Raw genomic sequence first — 19,790 nt, 5'->3', positions numbered from 1 at the left:
ATGCGGATTTTTGTGCTGATTTTTTTGATATATTATGCATTTTTTTCGTCATCGTATGCAAAAGATATGGCCATTTTACATTTTCATAACACTTTTTTTGCAAAACATGTCCAAATTTAAATTTTTAATTTTCCTAACTAGTAGATGTACATAACTACATCTCGAAGGATTTTAATTTTTGAAGTTTTTATCATTTTCTTTTGCTTTTTACAAAACTGAAAAGGCAATCCACAGGGGGCTAGAGTTTGAAAATGGGCCCTTTAGTCCCGGTTTGTGTCCCCAACTGGGACTATAGGTTAGACCCCTTTAGTCCCGGTTCGTGGCACAAACCGGTACTAAAGGTTAGCCCTGTAGTACCGGTTTGTGCCACGAACCGGGACTAAAGGGGATCGTGGGGCCCCGGCCTGACGCCAGCCTGCCACCACCCCTTTAGTAACGGTTCATGGCACGAACCGGTACTAAAGGTTCAACACGAACTGGCATTAATGCATAGCCATTCGAACCGGGACTAATAGTACCATTTGTACCGGGCCAAAATTGAATCGAGACTAATGTGTCTCACATTAGGTCCTTTTTCTACTAGTGGTCCTTGTGCCATCACTTTTCAAGATTTCCACTCGAAAGAATCACACCGTTCAAGAAGCCATGAGAGCTGAAACTTGGCTCTTAGACCTTGGTTTTGGCCTATCTGACGAACATTTGCCCGACCTGAATCATTTCACTACGATGCTTGATGAAGTGGTGCTGCTGGAGGGGCAGTCGGATACCATTACTAGGCGGTTCACGCTATCCCACGAGTACTCCGCGAGATCCCCATACTTGCTACAGTTCTAAGGTGCAATTCCTATGGAAGGATACAACCTAATATGGGCGGCATGGGTACCCGGAAAATGCCGTTTCTTCCTTTGGACTACCATGTTGGGCAAGGTTCTGACAGCGGACGCCCTGCTGCGTCGTGGCTGGGAAAATAACTATTTCTGCCCCCTCTGCGAGCCAAACCTTGAGACAGCACCACACCTATTGATCGAATGCCCTTGGTCTCGATATTCTTGGCAGAAAATTGCCACCCTGTCACGCATGCCGGAGCTGTTGCCTGAATCATGGAACAGATTGGCTAATATTAAAGACTGGCTTTCAAGCTGTTTCGGCAGAGCAACAAAAGAGGCGAAGAAAGGAACGTTATTATCCATGATCCAGTTGATGTCCTGGGAGCTATGGCGGGAGCGGAACAGAAGAGTATTTCAACAGGAGTTCATGAGACACGAAGTTTTTGTACAAAGAGTGAGAGATGAAATCAAGCTGTGGAATCTGGCGGCTATTCCGTTCGACCCAGGCTGAGTGCTTTCTCTTGTATTTTTTCTTTTCCTTTTGTGTCTCTTAGTGCAGCCACTTGGCGCTGACCCACCTTCGCTGTAGCTCGCTTTCCTCCTCATTGATCAATGAATTTGGTAGCTGAACTACCAACATTCAAAAAGAACGAACGACAGCTCTTTGCAAACTTTTCTTATGTGCAAAGTAGATTCCCTTTCAACTGCTTCTTAGGCTGGTTCTTTTCTTCTGGTGTATTGCTTTTTTGATACAGTGGCCTCACTAGCATCCTCTTGTACTCAAACAATCTCAGGCCTTCTGGTTTGGCTTTGAAATATACTCCCTCCATACGGAAATACTTGTCATCAAAATGGATAAAATGGGATGTATCTAGACATATTTTAGTTCTAGATACATCTCTTTTTATCCATTTTGATGACAAGTATTTTCGAACGGAGGGAGTATAAGGTAGACTGTGGCCTGCCTTTTTTATCCAAAAAGGGAAGAATCTCCCACCCAGAGATCATGCCAAAAACTAATTTTGTTCACCATTAGCCAAAAGAGAGAGGCGAAGCCCAGCCTGATCTGAACACAGGGAAACAATTTTTTGAACAGAAATGTTAATGCCCACACGTGTGGGCGCTGACCATCTCGACCACACGCATCCATCACCGTCCAGTACTTTATGCATGAATCTTGGCACAATCTGGCTGATTTTCTATGCCACGTAGGACAAGGTGTGTATGTGGTGTGTGACATAGTTCGCCCGCACGTTGGTTGCCACACCGCGGTCAGCGGTTGCCACTCGGGGGCGTGCGGTGGAACTGCTATGCGCCCGCACGCCACGCGCCGACCGTGGTTGACATCAAACACGTCGCACTTCGCCCCCCTCCCCCTCACGGTTCCATTTACTCATCCCCACAGTTACACGCACAACCCACTTCGCATTTCAGACGATTGGAGGAGAAGATGAGGGGAGAACGCGATGGCAGAGGCGGAAGAGTCGACAGCGTTCGCGACCATCGGTTGTGCTCGCCGGACCGGTGCGGCTTCGCCGGAGCGCCTACAGGTTGAAGGTAATGCTCGCTCCCACTCTCACAATCCTTGCCTGCATTTTCTCCCCCTCCCTCCGTTTTCGATGCTTCGCTCGAGATTCGTAGAGATTCAGGCGATTTGGCGATGTGCCGGCGTTCCCGCCGGCGGTGGAGTCCTGTGCTTGCTGTTTTCGGTGGCACTGGGCAGTTTCGTTGCCGCCGCGGTGGCGGTCTCGCCGGTGTGGCTCTGCCTGTTCGGAGACACACACTGGTTGTGCCTTGGGATTGGGCCGTTGTTTTCCAGTCTGATAGTTGTGCATTGCTTCGAATTGGTGTTTGCGATCGGTTCGGGGAGAATTTTGGGGATGAATTTCAAGTCACTATAGTTGCCATTGAACCCTAGATCTAGTTAGTTGTTTTTCAAACTGCAGTATGAAGGCAAACGTGGTAGTTTGAGTAAATGTCATGACTATATGGCAACTAATTTCCTGAATGGCTGGGATAGTTGCCACAAGCATGCTTTTTCATGTGGTAACTAATTTCTTGAATGACTGTGTTAGTTTCCACAAACATGCTTTTCCATGTGGCAACTAATTTCTTGAATGACAATGATAGTTGCTACAAACATGCTTTTCTATGTGGCAACTAATTTCTTGAATGACTATGGTAGTTGCCACAAACATGCTTTTCCGTGTGGCAACTAATTTTCCTGAATGATTGTGATAGTTGCCACACTGTAGGAATGGTAAAGTGTAGTAAATCGGTAGTCACTGCAGTTTCAGCAACCAATTGCACTAGATGGCATCTAATCTGCACATCAACTGTATCTGTTGCCACATGGATAGTATATTCTTGTGGCAAATAGACTATGAACACACTGTGGCTGTTGCCATGTTGTAGACAGGATAATGTGGCAAATTGGTTGCATAACATGGCAACTAATTTGCACATCAATTCTGTCAGATGCCATATACATGCTTTCCATGTGGCAAGTATTTGTCTGAACACAGCATATCTGTTGCCATGTTACAGTCAGTACAATGTGGCAAATTCATTGTACGACAGACTCAATTTTTCGTGTTTTGCCATGATGACTTGTGATATCTGAACACACTGTGGCAATTTTAGGTTGTTCATTAGATGTTTTTCATCGCTTTTTTTAATTCTGTGTTGCATTTTAACATGGCAATTTCAACCTAGCACATTTTTTGCCATTGAACACATGTCAAGTCATTGTTGCATGAGGACAGGGTGTGAGCTGCCACATCTTAGGTTTGTGCAGTGGAGGATTTTGTGACTTTCTTTCGTACTATCTTGTGCTAACATGGCAACTTCAAAATTTTGTTTTTAAGTGCATTTACGATCTGTACATTTTTTTCAAATGTAACCAATGTGCTTAATTGCCACATTTATGTTTTCGACAATCATAGAGGGGGTGCGTGCGTGTCCATGTGATATTTTGCATTCACTAGTTGACATTTTCACTCGAGCCCATGCGGCAAGGACATTCTGTTAGGTGGCAACTGCCTACTTCTTGCATTTTCATTTCCACCGTGATAATTTGGTCTGTTCTTACCTCAGCAGAATGGCTCACGGTGATCATCAAAACGATGATGATGATTTCATGGATCCACCACAGTAGAATCGGGCAACTGGACGGAGAAAAGAGGGCGATGAGGTAACTGTCCACACAACCTCCTGCTCCTGCATATGTCATTGGTTACCACCTCGAGCTTGCAGTCGTCTGTCATGAACTAAAATTTCATGACAGTGAAAACACGGCAACAACTGATCATTTGTCTGTTTTTTGCAGAAGAAGAAACGTACTCGTAACAGGGCCTCCCAGGAACGACTGACTTCATTGACTGACAGATTTACCGATGATCAGAAGGGAGCTGCTGCTCAGATTGGTATGCAGGCTGTGATGAATGTCCGGTGCACGAATCTAGTCTACCCTGTATGCGACTGGCTTGGTGAGATTTACGACCCCGCCTCCATGGAATTTGTGATTCCGGGACGTGGAAGACTACCGTTGAACGAGGAATCCGTTTTCTGCACTTTGGGTGTGCCCCGTGGACATATCAAAGTCCCGTATGAGGTCAATAACAAGATCGAGGAAGCGTTGTTCGCCCGTTTGTTTCCTGGGTTGGAATCCATGCCGAACACGTCTGTACTGGCAGATTCGCTGCAGGCAATGACAACCCATGGCAAGGTTTTTAAGATGAAACTACTCATGTACCTCATCTTAGCTGTTTTCGCGCCGACCACTTCTCTTCGCCCAAGCAACAAATGCTTCCCCATCCTGGTGAATGATCTATCTTTACTACATTATTTTCCTTCAATCTTTTGGCTTCCGATGTCATGTGCAAGCTAGTCACTGCCAGTGTTCTTTGATGTTTTTTTCCATTTGGTTTCTGATGCGGCAACTCGTTGTCCTGAAAATTGTGCGGTGCAGGCGAAACTGAAAGATGTGAAGAACATGAATTGTGTAAGTTCATTGCAAACTTCCTGCATGATGCATTCTCAAGCAAGATGTACCAGAAGGGTTGTCGACTGCATTTAATGGTATTTTTTCACTAGTCCTTTTCTGTGAACACTCTGTTTAACACCTTTTATTTTCATGCATGGCAACCTGATCATAACAAGATGGCAACTGCCATGATACTATGATGGCAACTGCCATCATGACAATATGGCAACTGCCATCACACTATGATGGCAATTAGCACATACAGATGACAACTTCTTCTTTTTCTCTTTTTTCATGCACTTCAACTTGATGATTGTAGGAACATATATTATCCTATTTTTTCGCAAAATACCATGATGGCAACTGATATTTCTTTCTTTTTAAAATTGTTGTACATCAGCTCATGTACGTCGACTATCTTGATCTGTCCACCGTGGATTTCACTTGGATAGGAGGCCCGCCGCCTACGCACAAGTTTGCTATTTCTGCATGGACTATCGATGCTGTCAAGGCTGTGCTTGCTGCAGACTGGGTAACTGATACAAAATATGGAAAACTGCTGGTTAGTCCTGGTTTCTTTCTCTACACGACATTCTTACAAATTTTTGCGGCATAACATATGAAAAATCATGATGTGGCAACCGACTGTGGTTAACAAGAGATGACTACCTTTGTTATCCATGGTTGTCTGCGTACGGTATCCATGTCTCACTCCACATGGCAACTCTGTCATTCGTGCTGAAACTTATATTCATATCTTCTTTTTTGTTGTATTTTGCAACACATGAACTGCTAGTCAGTGTTCATCATTCTCTATCTTACATCCTAGCTATTTTTTTGGTTTTTTCTAGCTGATGGCCAAGCATGCTGTAGACTATAGTGTGTTTGGGGGGCCTCAAAACTTTGGAAAGTGGATGGACGTGCACTCAGCTCCGTCTTGCCCTACTGAGGTAATCAAAGATATATATCTATGGTTGCCTTGGATTATTTTTTGATCTCGTGCAAGTGACTATAATTGGACAGTTTGCATCCGGAATGACCGGCTTGCTCGGGAAGTTGGTTGAGGGGTGGACGTCCCTTAATGGCTCTGACAGCGATGTGGTTGCGATGCTGTTCACTACATTTGTCCCAGACCGGACACATCGGCCAACTGGTTGTCGTGGCCGGTATGACTACAACAGTTCCCAAGAGCTCGCTGACACACAAGATGACCTAGATGGAGACGCTGGTCTCGACAAGGATGACGATGATGACATGGAGAACGTGCAAGAGGACACCGATGATGATGAACATGTTGAAGTTTTTGCAGGTGGTAAGAAGGGCAAGGATGCACCAGATGCCCCCCCACCGGAGAAAGTCAAAGAACATATGGCGGCGAGAGGCGATGGCGCGTGGCCATCAAAGAGGGGGAGGGCTCCATAGGATGTTGGGCAGGGTTCTACCGGCAAGAGGTCTAGGACCGATCCCGTAGCTGCTAGGAGGAGGTTCGACTTTAATTTTAGTTTTTTGTTTTGTCTATATTTTTGGAACAGAGTGATCCCTTTTCGCATTTGTTTTTGCTAAGCGCGGCAACGAGTTTGTTGTCTTACAATTGCCACCCTTTTTTCCTCCATCTTATACGTTCAGTGAGGCGACAGCTGGTGGACGAGCCATTACGAAGAAACAGGCACCAACGCCAACCCGTGTTTCGGCTCGATTGAACAAAGGTGCCCCCATTGCTGGTGACACCCCTTCCACCAGGTCATCTCCTCGTACAACAACGTCCAACACCGGGGATCCTGCCGTGTTGCCAGACCTAAGAAAGATAGTCAAGAAGTAGGTTTGCCATGTGCTTTCATTGACATAGTGCTATATTTTTGATTTTTCAATGCATCCGTTCAACTTGTCACATGGGCTTCTATCATCATCCCCATATGGCAACTGCTGTTTTTCAAATGATTTTCTTCCTTTTTAACTACATGGCAAACTCCTTCTTGCTTTTACATGGCAACTGCTATCTAGGCCAAATGGCAACTCTTATTGTACCTACATGGCAAGTGCCATTTTTCCATTGGCTTGTGTGCTCATCCCATACCTAGTTTTGAAATTGCATTCCTGGTACATCATACATTTTTATCATTCTTCAAGTTGGCTATCATGGCAACTCTTGCTGGATTTGCATGGCAACTGCTAGCTAGGCCACATGGCAACTCATATTCCCCTTACATGGCAACTACCAGCTTTTCCACCTATTTTTTCATTTTTTTAGACTCCTACCATGGCAAATATTGTTTGTTCTTTTTTAATACCTTTTTCATGTGCTTTCTTTTTTTGCAGGGTGAAGAAGACTACTGCACGCGGGGCCAAGCATATCATTAGGGACCCACTCGAACGCCTTCATTCAAAGTTGTCAACAGGGGGAAACTCAGATGTTCATGAGGCGCCAGTCGACAAAACTGCTGCTGAACCGTCAACTGTTCCCACTAACTATGACGCAAGTGGCCGACCATTTCCGTCGGTTACAGATGTGCAGGTTAGAACAACAGGCATCCGTACATCGGGGAGTGACGAGTCGGTATCTGCCAGGACAGCTAAAATATTGCCAACTCTCCTAGCAATGAAGGATGTTGCTGTGAGCCATGCCACCCCATCAGCAAGCATTGAAGTGGATGCTCCCGAGACCAACCTAAGCAAGGAAGATTCCCGCTCATCTGACACTGATTCCAAGCGTGTGCGTGGTGGCACTCTTGTGTCCACGACAGAAGTGGCTGAGGCAGCAGTTCATAATGATATGCCATCTACAGGTGAGAGTCTTGGCACAATAGATCCAGCTCCTGTCGGTGCAGATACTGCTAAGGTGACTATTTCGCGTGCTGGTCTTCCACCTAGGCGTCATAGCCCCCGCAAGCAATCAACAGACATACCCAACGCACCAGTTGTAGCTAGGAGTAGCAGAGATGAGTCTGGTTATGTTCCTGCGTCCACACTGTTCCCGCCACCTGCCAAAAGCAATGTGATGGAGAAACTGGAAGACCGGAGCACAACTGATGCAGGTGTCAAGCTGGGCACGAGTGACAAAGGTGAACGTCCGGAGCAGACTGCGCCTTTACCCGCAGTGGAAATCCCCAGGTTAAATCTGCGCTCTTCCAGGCTCCCAGTCAATGTTGGTGTCCCCTACATCCCAAACAAGAAGATTGTCAAGAAAGCTGCGGCTGATACCTCTGACAACACGCCCGCCCTACAAATAAGCCCGATCATTCTGTAGCAGCCGATTCAGATATGTTTGTTGATCTTTCACCCTTGGATTCTGCCCCGCAAGTTGTTCGCGGTCCGGCCAGTAGGCATGAGAGGCACCCAATGGCCTTCACCCCACCGAGCTTCAGCCTTGGCATCAGTCAAGATCAACCAGTGGTGCCAGAACCTATACCAGTTGCCTTTGCTTTCCCGGGAGGCATGCCCGCAATGATGGCGCAGCCAATGGTCGAGGGAAGGAAGGCTGTCAAGTTCGCAGAGGCGATCGTCCAAGGTACATTCCTTATGTGCTTATCATTTTCTTGTATACATCTGTGTAGTCTGACTTTTGTACCAAGCATTCTTTTTGGGGTTCTCACTTGTGATGGCAACTGTTATGTGATGACATGGCAACTGGATTTGCTGCACCATGTCACCTACAATTTTGTTGCCATGGTGCATTTTACATTCGGCAATCACATGGCAACTAAAGTTGATTCAACATGGCAACTGTAGTTGTTGTCACATGGCAACTGCAGTGCAATACACATGGCAACTGGATTTGCTGCACCATGTCACCTGTATTTTTGTTTCCATGCTGCATTTTTCATTTGGCAACCACATGGCAACTGGAGTTGACACAACATGGCAACTGTAGTTGCTGTCAAATGGCAACTATAGTGCACTACACATGGAAACTGGATTTGCCCCCACATGGCAACTCCCTACTTTTTGTACCTACATTTCACATCATGCACCCTATCTTTTCACATTCCATTTGTTTTGTTTTTCAGGTATCCTAACCCACTTTTTTGATCCTTGCAGGAACCCTTGAGGAGATTTCACCGTCACTTGATGAAGCTTACCGCATGATCGAGGAGGCAGCATTGCAGAGGAGGTCCTCACGAGGTCAGGGGCAATCAAGTTCCAATGTTCCTGCAGATACGGTATCTGAGGATACCATTAGGAGTGCCACCCCTGGTTCTGTGAGGCAGCAGAGGGTAGTTCACCCACCTCCCGCGGAAGACTACGAGACCGAAGTCAGGGCCACAAAGGAATAGACCCAGCTGTACAATATTGTCAAGCGATTTGGTAATGCAAGGGCTAGCAGCAAGCACATGAAGGAGCTGAAAGCGTAATGACCACATTTTGCTTTGCTCTTTCTACCATTCATATTTTTTCTACTTTCTAGATATGATCTGCTTATGTTTTAGTTCTTCCTTTTTTACTTAGTAGACATGATTCTTTCATGTTATGTCATTTTCATACAGCTCATGTTTGGACAGAACCAAGGTCATTCAATGCGAAGCGACGTTCATCGACCTGGGTGATCTTGTTGATTCCGTGAGGCCGAACAGTAAAATTTCGACGAATGTAGTTGCATGTGGGATTGACTACATCAACAAGCATATGGATATGTCTCCCGACAAAACAATCATGCATTACAGTGTGACCTGCAAAATATGGGAAGGTGACTTCCACCACAAAATCCTGAGGAAGAATTTTTCTCAACATGGTGAATTCAAGCTCACAGTGAAAAAATATGTGAGTACTCCTTCCCTGTTTGCACTTTTTTTCACATGGTATGGTTTTTTGCCATTATCTGCACTCTGTTTATGTGGCAATTGTTTCATGTGGCATCAGCTGCCATGCAAACTGACTTTCTGATTTTTGCATCCCGTGCAAACTATGTGGCAACTTCAAAGTAAAATACACGGCAAATTTTGTTCATACATGGACGACAACTTTCTTTCAACTACCCACTATAACTAAACATTCTACGTGATTCTACTTTTTTTTGTCCCTCTGTTGTTCTTCATGTGAACTTTGCTTCTCATTTCCTTCATTTTTACTTGCAGGTCATGTTCCCCATGTTCCAGGAGCTTGCACCACACGACCCACACGACAAGTGTGGTCACCACTACGCGATCTGTCGTGACCTGAAGAACCAACGCTTTGAGGTGCTTGATTCAATGCGTTCGGCAGCTGATGCAGACCTTACTTCGCATGCTGAATTCTTCATCAACAACGTCAAAGAGACATGGAACCGTCACTACAAAAACTCAAAGGTCCAACATTTCCCAATGGAGTACATGGCGACTACGAATCAAGGGAACACGTAATTTCCTACCCCCCGCCTTCATGTGCCATTCACATCAATCCCACCCCTCTTTGTTGTTACATCTGAATTGAAGTTTAACATTGCTATGTTTGTCCTTTTTGCGAGTTCACCTCACTCTTTTTCTTGTGCAGGACGGACTGTGGCTTTCACACGTTGGAATACTTTGCAAAGTGGGAAGGTAGACTTGTTCCTGCTGTCAGAGCTGCAACGGTCGTTGAGCTCCGGAAAATTTACACATGGAACTGGTTGACGAATGAAGATTTCAACAAGCGGTCCGGAGCACGCGAGTTCATGGAGGAAGCTATCAAGAAAGTCATCAAGAAGTACAAGTGGTCACGTGGAGTTACACACCGGACGCATAGCTTACATTCTGTTGCCGAGGAATGTAAGGTACTATCTTTGTTCTTGTCAAAACTATGTCCGTGTGCTATGTTATGACTGCAACCCTGCGTAGCCTAGTATGTAGTGGTGGTGTGTAAGCGACATTTGAATATTTTCTGTAATGTATGTGTGGATGTGAACCTATTTAGGCGTGACAGAAGATATGTTTTATGTTTGTCATTATTATTATGGTTTCATCGTTTGTAGCACCAGTTTGCTGCTTCGAATGCGTCTATGACATTTTAAAACATGGAAAATGTAGTTCGTCAGATATGGTTAGTGAAAGTCATTATCGTTTTTCATTTGGCTGTTTTGCTTCTTTCTTTTTCATTGCTAACTGCACCGGCTAGCATGGTAATTTGATCATGTAGCTGGAACCTTTCCTGCGGTTGATGCACGTTACGCTTTTTTCAACTTGTTTCCATACATTTGCACACAACACACTATGTGTGACTAAACCGCGTCGAATTAACATGGAAATATATGCGATGCAGAGTCATTACAAATAACATAGCATATTTTAGTACAGCTAACATGGCAGATTCAGTACAAACAAGACGGCAGATTCAGCATAAACTACATGGCAGATCCAGTACAATTAACATGGTAGATCCAGTATAACTAACTGTTGGGGAACGTAATAATTTCAAAAAATTTCCTACGCACACGCAAGATCATGGTGACGGCATAGCAACGAGAGGGGAGAGTGTTCGTCCACGTACCCTCGTAGACCGTAAGCGGAAGCGTTATGACAACGCTGTTGATGTAGTCGTACGTCTTCACGATCCGACCGATCCAAGCACCGAACGTACGGCACCTCCGAGTTCAGCACACATTCAGCTTGATGACGATCCCCAGGCTCCGATCCAGCAAAGCTTCGGGGATGAGTTCCGTCAGCACGACGGCGTGGTGACGATGATGATGTTCTACCGACGCAGGGCTTCGCCTAAACTCCGCGGCGATATGACCGAGGTGGAATATGGTGGAGGGGGGCACCGCACACGGCTAAGGAACGATCCGTAGATCAACTTGTGTGTCTATGGGGTGCCCCCCTGCCCCCGTATATAAAGGAGGGAGGGGGGAGGCCGGCTGGCCCCTTGGGCGTGCCAAGGGAGGAGGAATCCTCCTCCTAGTAGGAGTAGGACTCCTCCTTTCCTACTCCTACTAGGAGGGGGGAGGAAGGGGGAGAGGGGGAAGGAAAGAGGGGGGGGGCGCCGCCCCCCCCCCCTCCTAGTCCAATTCGGACCAGAGGGTGGAGGGGGCGCGCGGCCCATGCTGGCGGCCCCTCTCTCCTTTCCCCTAAGGCCCATAAGGCCCAATACTCTCCCGGGGGGTTCCGGTAACCCCCCCCCCCCCCCCCCCCCGGCACTCCGGTTTTCTCTGAAATCACCCGGAACACTTCCGGTGTCCGAATATAGTCGTCCAATATATCAATCTTTATGTCTCGACCATTTCGAGACTCCTCGTCATGTCCGTGATCACATTCGGGACTCCGAACAAACTTCGGTACATCAAAACTTATAAACTCATAATAAAACTATCATCGTAACGTTAAGCGTGCGGACCCTACGGGTTCTAGAACTATGTAGACATGACCTAGAACCATTCTCGGTCAATAACCAATAGCGGGACCTGGATGCCCATATTGGTTCCTACATATTCTACGAAGATCTTTATCGGTCAAACCGCATAACAACATACGTTGTTCCCTTTGTCATTGGTATGTTACTTGCCCGAGATTTGATCGTCGGTATCTAATACCTAGTTCAATCTCGTTACCGGCAAGTCTCTTTACTCGTTACGTAATGCATCATCCCGTAACCAACTCATTTGGTCACATTGCTTGCAAGGCTTATAATGATGTGCATTGCCGAGAGGGCCCAGAGATACCTCTCCGACAATCGGAGTGACAAAACCTAATCTCGAAATACGCCAACTCAACATGTACCTTCGGAGACACCTGTAGTACTCCTTTATAATCACCCAGTTACGTTGTGACGTTTGGTAGTACCCAAAGTGTTCCTCCGGTAAACGGGAGTTGCATAATTCTCATAGTTACAGGAACATGTATAAGTCATGAAGAAAGCAATAGCAACATACTAAACGATCAAGTGCTAGGCTAACGGAATGGGTCAAGTCAATCTCATCATTCTCCTAATGATGTGATCCCGTTAATCAAATGAAAACTCATGTCTATGGCTAGGAAACACAACCATCTTTGATTCAACGAGCTAGTCAAGTAGAGGCATACTAGTGACTATATGTTTGTCTATGTATTCACACATGTATCATGTTTCTGGTTAATACAATTCTAGCATGAATAATAAACATTTATCATGAAATAAGGAAATAAATAATAACTTCATTATTGCCTCTAGGGCATATTTCCTTCAGTCTCCCACTTGCACTAGAGTCAATAATCTAGTTCACATTGCTATGTGATTTAACACCAATATTCACATCGGTATGTGATTAATACCCATAGTTCACATCGTCATGTGATCAACACCCAAAAGGTTTACTAGAGTCAATAATCTAGTTCACATCGCTATGTGATTAACACCCAAAAGAGTACTAAGGTATGATCATGTTTTGCTCGTGAGAGAAGCTTAGTCAACGGGTCTTTCATATTCAGAGCCGTATGTATTTCGCAAGTATTCTATGTCCACAATGCTCTGCACGGAGCTACTCTAGCTAATCGCTCCCACTTTCAATATGTATCCAGATTGAGACTTAGGGTCATCTGGATCGGTGTAAAAGCTTGCATCGATGTAACTCTTTACGACGAACTCTTTTATCACCTCCATAATCGAGAAATATATCCTTATGCTTCACTAAGGATATTCTTGACCCATGTCCAGTGATCTACTTATTAGATCAAAATTGTATTCCTTTGCCAAACACAGAGCAAGGTATACAATAGGTCTGGTTCACAGCATAGCATACTTTATAGAACCTATGACTGAGGTATAGGGAATGACTTTTCATTCTCTTTCTATTTTCTGCAATGGTCGGGTCTTGAGTCTTACTCAACTTCACACCTTGTAACACAGGCAAGAACTCCTTCTTTGGCTATTCCATTTTGAACTATTTCAAAAATTTATCAAGGTATGTACTCATTGAAAAATATTATCAAGCGTCTTGATCTATCTATATAGATCTTGATGCTCAATGTGTAAGCAGCTTCACCGAGGTCTTTCATTGAAAAACTTTTTATTCAAGTATCCTTTTATGCTATCCAGAAATTCTATATCATTTCCAATTAACAATATGTCATCCACATATAATATTAGAAATGCTACAGAGCTCCCACTCACTTTCTTGTAAATACAGGCTTCTTCAAAAAATCTGTATAAAACCATATGCTTTGATCAACTCATCAAAGCATATATTCCAACTCCGAGATGCTTGCACCAGTCCATAGATGGATCGCTGGAGCTTGCACAATTTGTTAGCACCTTTAGGATTGATAAAACCTTCTGGTTGCATCATATACAACTCTTCTTTAATAAAACCATTAAGGAATGCAGTTTTCTTTATCCATTTGCCAGATTTCATAAAATGCGGCAATTGCTAACATGATTCAGACAGACCTAAGCATAGATACGAGTGAAAAACTGTCATCGTAGTCAACACCTTGAACTTGTTGAAAACCTTTTGCGACAATTCTAGCTTTGTAGATAGTAACACTATCAGCGTCCGTCTTCCTCTTGAAGATCCATTTAATCTCAATGTTTCGCCGATCATTGGGCAAGTCAATCAAAGTCCATACTTTTTTTCATACATGAATCTTATCTCAGATCTCATGGCCTCAAGCCCTTTTGTGCAATCTGGGCTCACCATCACTTCTTCATAGTTTGTAGGTTCGTCATGGTCTAGTAACATAACTTCCAGAACAGGATTACCGTACCACTCTGGTGCGGATCTTACTCTGTAAGACCTACGAGATTCTGTAGTAACTTAATCTGAAGTTTCATGATCATCATCATTAACTTCCTCACTAATTGGTGTAGTAGTCACAGGAACAGATTTCTGTGATGAACTACTTTCAAATGAGGGAGCAGGTACAGTTACCTCATCAAGTTCTACTTTCCTCCCACTCACTTCTTTCGAGAGAAACTTCTTCTCTAGAAAGGATCCATTTTAGCAACGAATAACTTGCCTTCAGATCTGTGATAGAAGGTGTACCCAATAGTTACCTTTGGGTATTCTATGAAGACGCACTTCTTCGATTTGGGTTCGAGCTTATTAGGTTGAAAACCCTTTTCATATAAGCATCGCAACTCCAAACTTTAAGAAACGACAGCTTAGGTTTATTGCTAAACCATAGTTCATACGGTGTCATCTCAACGGATTTAGATGGTGCCCTATTTAAAGTGAATGCAGCTGTCTTTAATACACAACCCCAAAATGATAGTGGTTAATCGGTAAGATACATCATAGATCGCGCCATATCCAATAAAGTGCGGTTATGACGTTCGGACACACCATTACGTTGTGGTGTTCCATGTGGCGTGAGCTGTGAAACTATTCCACATAGTTTTATATGAAGGCCAAACTCATTACTAAATATTTGTCTCTGTGATCAAATCGCAGAAACTTTATTTTCTTGTTACGATGATTCTTCACTTCACTCTGAAATTCTTTGAACTTTTCAAATGTTTCAGACTTGTGCTTCATTAAGTAGATATACTCATATCTGCTCAAATCATCTTGTGAAGGTCAGAAAATAACGATACTTGCCACGAGCATCAACACTCATTGGATCGCATACATCGGTATGTATTATTTCCAATAAGTCAGTAGCTTGTTCCATTGTTCCGGAGAACAGAGTTTTAGTCATCTTGCCCAAAAGGCACGGTTCGCAAGCATCAAATGATTCATAACCAAGTGATTCCGAAAATCCATCTTTATGGAGTTTCTTCATGCGCTTTACACTGATATGACCCAAACGGCAGTGCCACAAACAAGTTGCACTATCATTATTAACTTTGCATCTTTTGGCATCAATATCATGAATATGTGTATCATTACGATCGAGATCCAACAAACTATTTTCATTGGGTGTATGACCATTGAAGGTTTTATTCATGTAAACAGAACAACAATTATTCTTTGACTTTAAATGAATAACCGTATCGCAATAAACATGATCAAATCATATTCATGTTCAACGCAAACGCCAAATAACATTTATTTAGGTTTAACACTAATCCCGAAGGTATAGGGAGTGTGCGATGATGATCATATCAATCTTGGAACCACTTCCAATACACATCGTCACTTCACCCTCAACTAGTCTCTGTTTATTATGTAACTCCTGTTTCGAGTTACTAATCTCAGCAACCGAACAAGTATCAAAATACTCAGGGGCTACTATAAACACTAGTAAGGCACACATCAAACACCTGTATATCAAATATACCTTTGTTCACTTTGCCATCCTTCTTATCCACCAAATATTTAGGGCATTTCTACTTCTAGTGACCATTTCCTTTGCAGTGTAAGCACTCAGTTTCAGGCTTTGGTCCAGCTTTGGTCTTCTTCACGGGAGTGACAACTTGTTTGCCATTCTACTTGAAGTTTCCCTTTCTTTCCGTTTACCCTTTTTCTTGAAACTAGTGGTCTTGTCAATCATCAACACTTCATGCTCTTTCTTGATTTCTACCTTCGTCGATTTCAACATCACGAAGAGCTCGGGAATCGTTTCCGTCATCCCTTGCATACTATAGTTCATCACAAAGTTCTAGTAACCCAGTGATGGTGACTAGAGAATTCTGTCAATCACTATCTTATCTGGAAGATTAACTCCCACTTGATTCAAGCGATTGTAGTACCCAGACAATCTGAGCACATGCTCACTAGTTGAGCGATTCTCCTCCAACTTTTAGCTATAGAACTTGTTGGAGACTTCATATCTCTCAACTCGGGTATTTGCTAGAAATATTAACTTCAACTCCTGGAACATCTCATATGGTCCATGACGTTCAAAACGTCTTTGAAGTCCCGATTCTAAGCCATAAAGCATGGTGCACAAAACTATCAAGTAGTCATCATATTGAGCTAGCCAAACGTTCATAACGTCTGCATTTGCTCCTGCAATAGGTCTGTCACCTAGCGGTGCATTAAGGACATAATTCTTCTGTGCAGCAATGAGGATGAACCTCAGATCACAGATCCAATCCGCATCATTGCTACTAACATCTTTCAACACAATTTTCTCTAGGAACATATCAAAATAAACATATGAAAGCAACAACGCAAGCTATTGATCTACAACATAATTTGCAAAAAACTACGAGGACTAAGTTCATGATAAATTCAAGTTCAATTAAGCATATTACTTAAGAACTCCCACTTAGACAGACATCTCTCTAGTCATCTAAGTGATCACGTGATCCAAATCAACTAAACCATGTCCGATCATCACGTGAGATGGAGTAGTTTCAATGGTGAACATCACTACGTTGATCATATCTACTATATGATTCACGCTCGACCTTTCGGTCTCCGTGTTCCGAGGCCATATCTGCATATGCTAGGCTCGTCAAGTTTAACCTGAGTATTCCGCGTGTGCAAAACTGTCTTGCACCCGTTGTAGATGGACGTAGAGCTTATCACACCCGATCATCACATGGTGTCTGGGCACGACAAACTTTGGCAACGGTGCATACTCAGGGAGAACACTTCTTGATAATTTTAGTAAGAGATCATCTTAAAATGCTACCGTCAATCAAAGCAAGATAAGATGCATAAAGGATAAACATCACATGCAGTCAATATAAGTGATATGATATGGCCATCATCATCTTGTGCTTGTGATCTCCATCTTCGAAGCACCATCGTGATCACCATCGTCACCGGCGTGACACCTTGATCTCCATCGTAGCATTGTTGTCGTATCGCCAATCTTATGCTTCTACGACTATTGCTACCGCTTAGTGATAAAGTAAAACATTACAGGGCGATTGCATTGCATACAATAAAGCGACAACCATATGGCTCCTGCCAATTGCCGATAACTCGGTTACAAAACATGATCATCTCATACAATAAAATATAGCATCACGTCTTGACCATATCACATCACAACATGCCATGCAAAAACAAGTTAGACGTCCTCTACTTTGTTGTTGCAAATTTTACGTGGCTGCTATGGGCTTTAGCAAGAACCGTTTTTACCTATGCATAAAGACCACAACGATAGTTCGTCAAGTTGGTGCTGTTTTAACCTTCGCAAGGACCAGGCGTAGCCACACTCGATTCAGCTAAAGTGAGAGAGACAGACACCCGCTAGCCACCTTTAAGCACGAGTGCTCGCAACGGTGAAACCAATCTCGCGTAAGCGTACGCGTAATGTCGGTCCGGGCCGCTTCATGTCACAATACCGCCAAACCAAAGTATGACATGCTGGTAAGCAGTATGACTTGTATCGCCCACAACTCACTTGTGTTCTACTCGTGCATATAACATCAACGCATAAAACCTGGCTCGGATGCCACTGTTGGGGAACGTAATAATTTCAAAAAAATTTCCTACGCACACGCAAGATCATGGTGACGGCATAGCAATGAGAGGGGAGAGTGTTCGTCCATGTACCCTCGTAGACCGTAAGCGGAAGCGTTATGACAACGCGGTTGATGTAGTCGTACGTCTTCATGATCCGACCGATCCAAGCACCAAACTTACGGCACCTCCGAGTTCAGCACACGTTCAGCTCGATGACGATCCCCGGGCTCCGATCCAGCAAAGCCTCGGGGATGAGTTCCGTCAGCATGACGGCGTGGTGACGATGATGATGTTCTACCGACGCAGGGCTTCGCCTAAACTCCGCGACGATATGACCGAGGTGGAATATGGTGCAGGGGGGCACCGCACACGGCTAAGGAATGATCCGTAGATCAACTTGTGTGTCTATGGGGTGCCCCCATGCCCCCGTATATAAAGGAGGGAGGAGGGAGGCCGGCCGGCCCCTTGGGCACGCCAAGGGAGGAGGAATCTGTCCTACTCCTACTAGGAGGGGGAAGGAAGGGGGAGAGGGGGAAGGAAAGAGGGGGGGCGCCCCCCCTCCTACTCCAATTCGGACCATAGGGTGGAGGGGGCGCGCGGCCCATGCTGGCCGCCCCTGTCTCCTTTCCCCTAAGGCCCATAAGGCCCAATACTCTCCCAGGGGGTTCCGGTAACCCCCCCCCCCCCGGCACTCCGGTTTTCTCCGAAATCACCCGGAACACTTCCGGTGTCCGAATATAGTCGTCCAATATTCAATCTTTATGTCTCGACCATTTAGAGACTCCTCGTCATGTCCATGATCACATCCGGGACTCCGAACAAACTTCGGTACATCAAAACTTATAAACTCATAATAAAACTGTCATCGTAACATTAAGCATGCGGACCCTACGGGTTCGAGAACTATGTAGACATGAACTAGAACCATTCTCAGTCAATAACCAATAGCGGGACCTGGATGCCCATATTGGTTCCTACATATTCTACGAAGATCTTTATCGGTCAAACTGCATAACAACATACGTTGTTCCCTTTGTCATTGGTATGTTACTTGCCCGAGATTTGATCGTCGGTATCTAATACCTAGTTCAATCTCGTTATCGGCAAGTCCCTTTACTCGTTACGTAATGCATCATCCCGTAACCAACTCATTTGGTCACATTGCTTGCAAGGCTTATAATGATGTGCATTACCGAGAGGGCCCAGAGATACCTCTCCGACAATCGGAGTGGCAAAACCTAATCTCGAAATACGCCAACACAACATGTACCTTCGGAGACACCTGTAGTACTCCTTTATAATCACCCAGTTACGTTGTGACGTTTGGTAGTACCCAAAGTGTTCCTCCGGTAAACGGGAGTTGCATAATTCTCATAGTTACAGGAACATGTATAAGTCATGAAGAAAGCAATAGCAACATACTAAACGATCAAGTGCTAGGCTAACGGAATGGGTCAAGTCAATCTCATCATTCTCCTAATGATGTGATCCCGTTAATTAAATGACAACTCATGTCTATGGCTAGGAAACACAACCATCTTTGATTCAACGAGCTAGTCAAGTAGAGGCATACTAGTGACTATATGTTTGTCTATGTATTCACACATGTATCATGTTTCCGGTTAATACAATTCTAGCATGAATAATAAACATTTATCATGAAATAAGGAAATAAATAATAACTTTATTATTGCCTCTAGGGCATATTTCCTTCACTAACATGGCAGATCCAATATAAAATATCATGGCATATTTA

This window comes from Triticum aestivum, chromosome 5B (genome assembly GCF_018294505.1).
Source record: "Triticum aestivum cultivar Chinese Spring chromosome 5B, IWGSC CS RefSeq v2.1, whole genome shotgun sequence".
Classification (NCBI taxonomy): Eukaryota; Viridiplantae; Streptophyta; class Magnoliopsida; order Poales; family Poaceae; genus Triticum; species Triticum aestivum.
The sequence above is the reverse complement of the archived record's forward strand: the minus strand, read 5'-3'. Positions refer to the sequence as shown.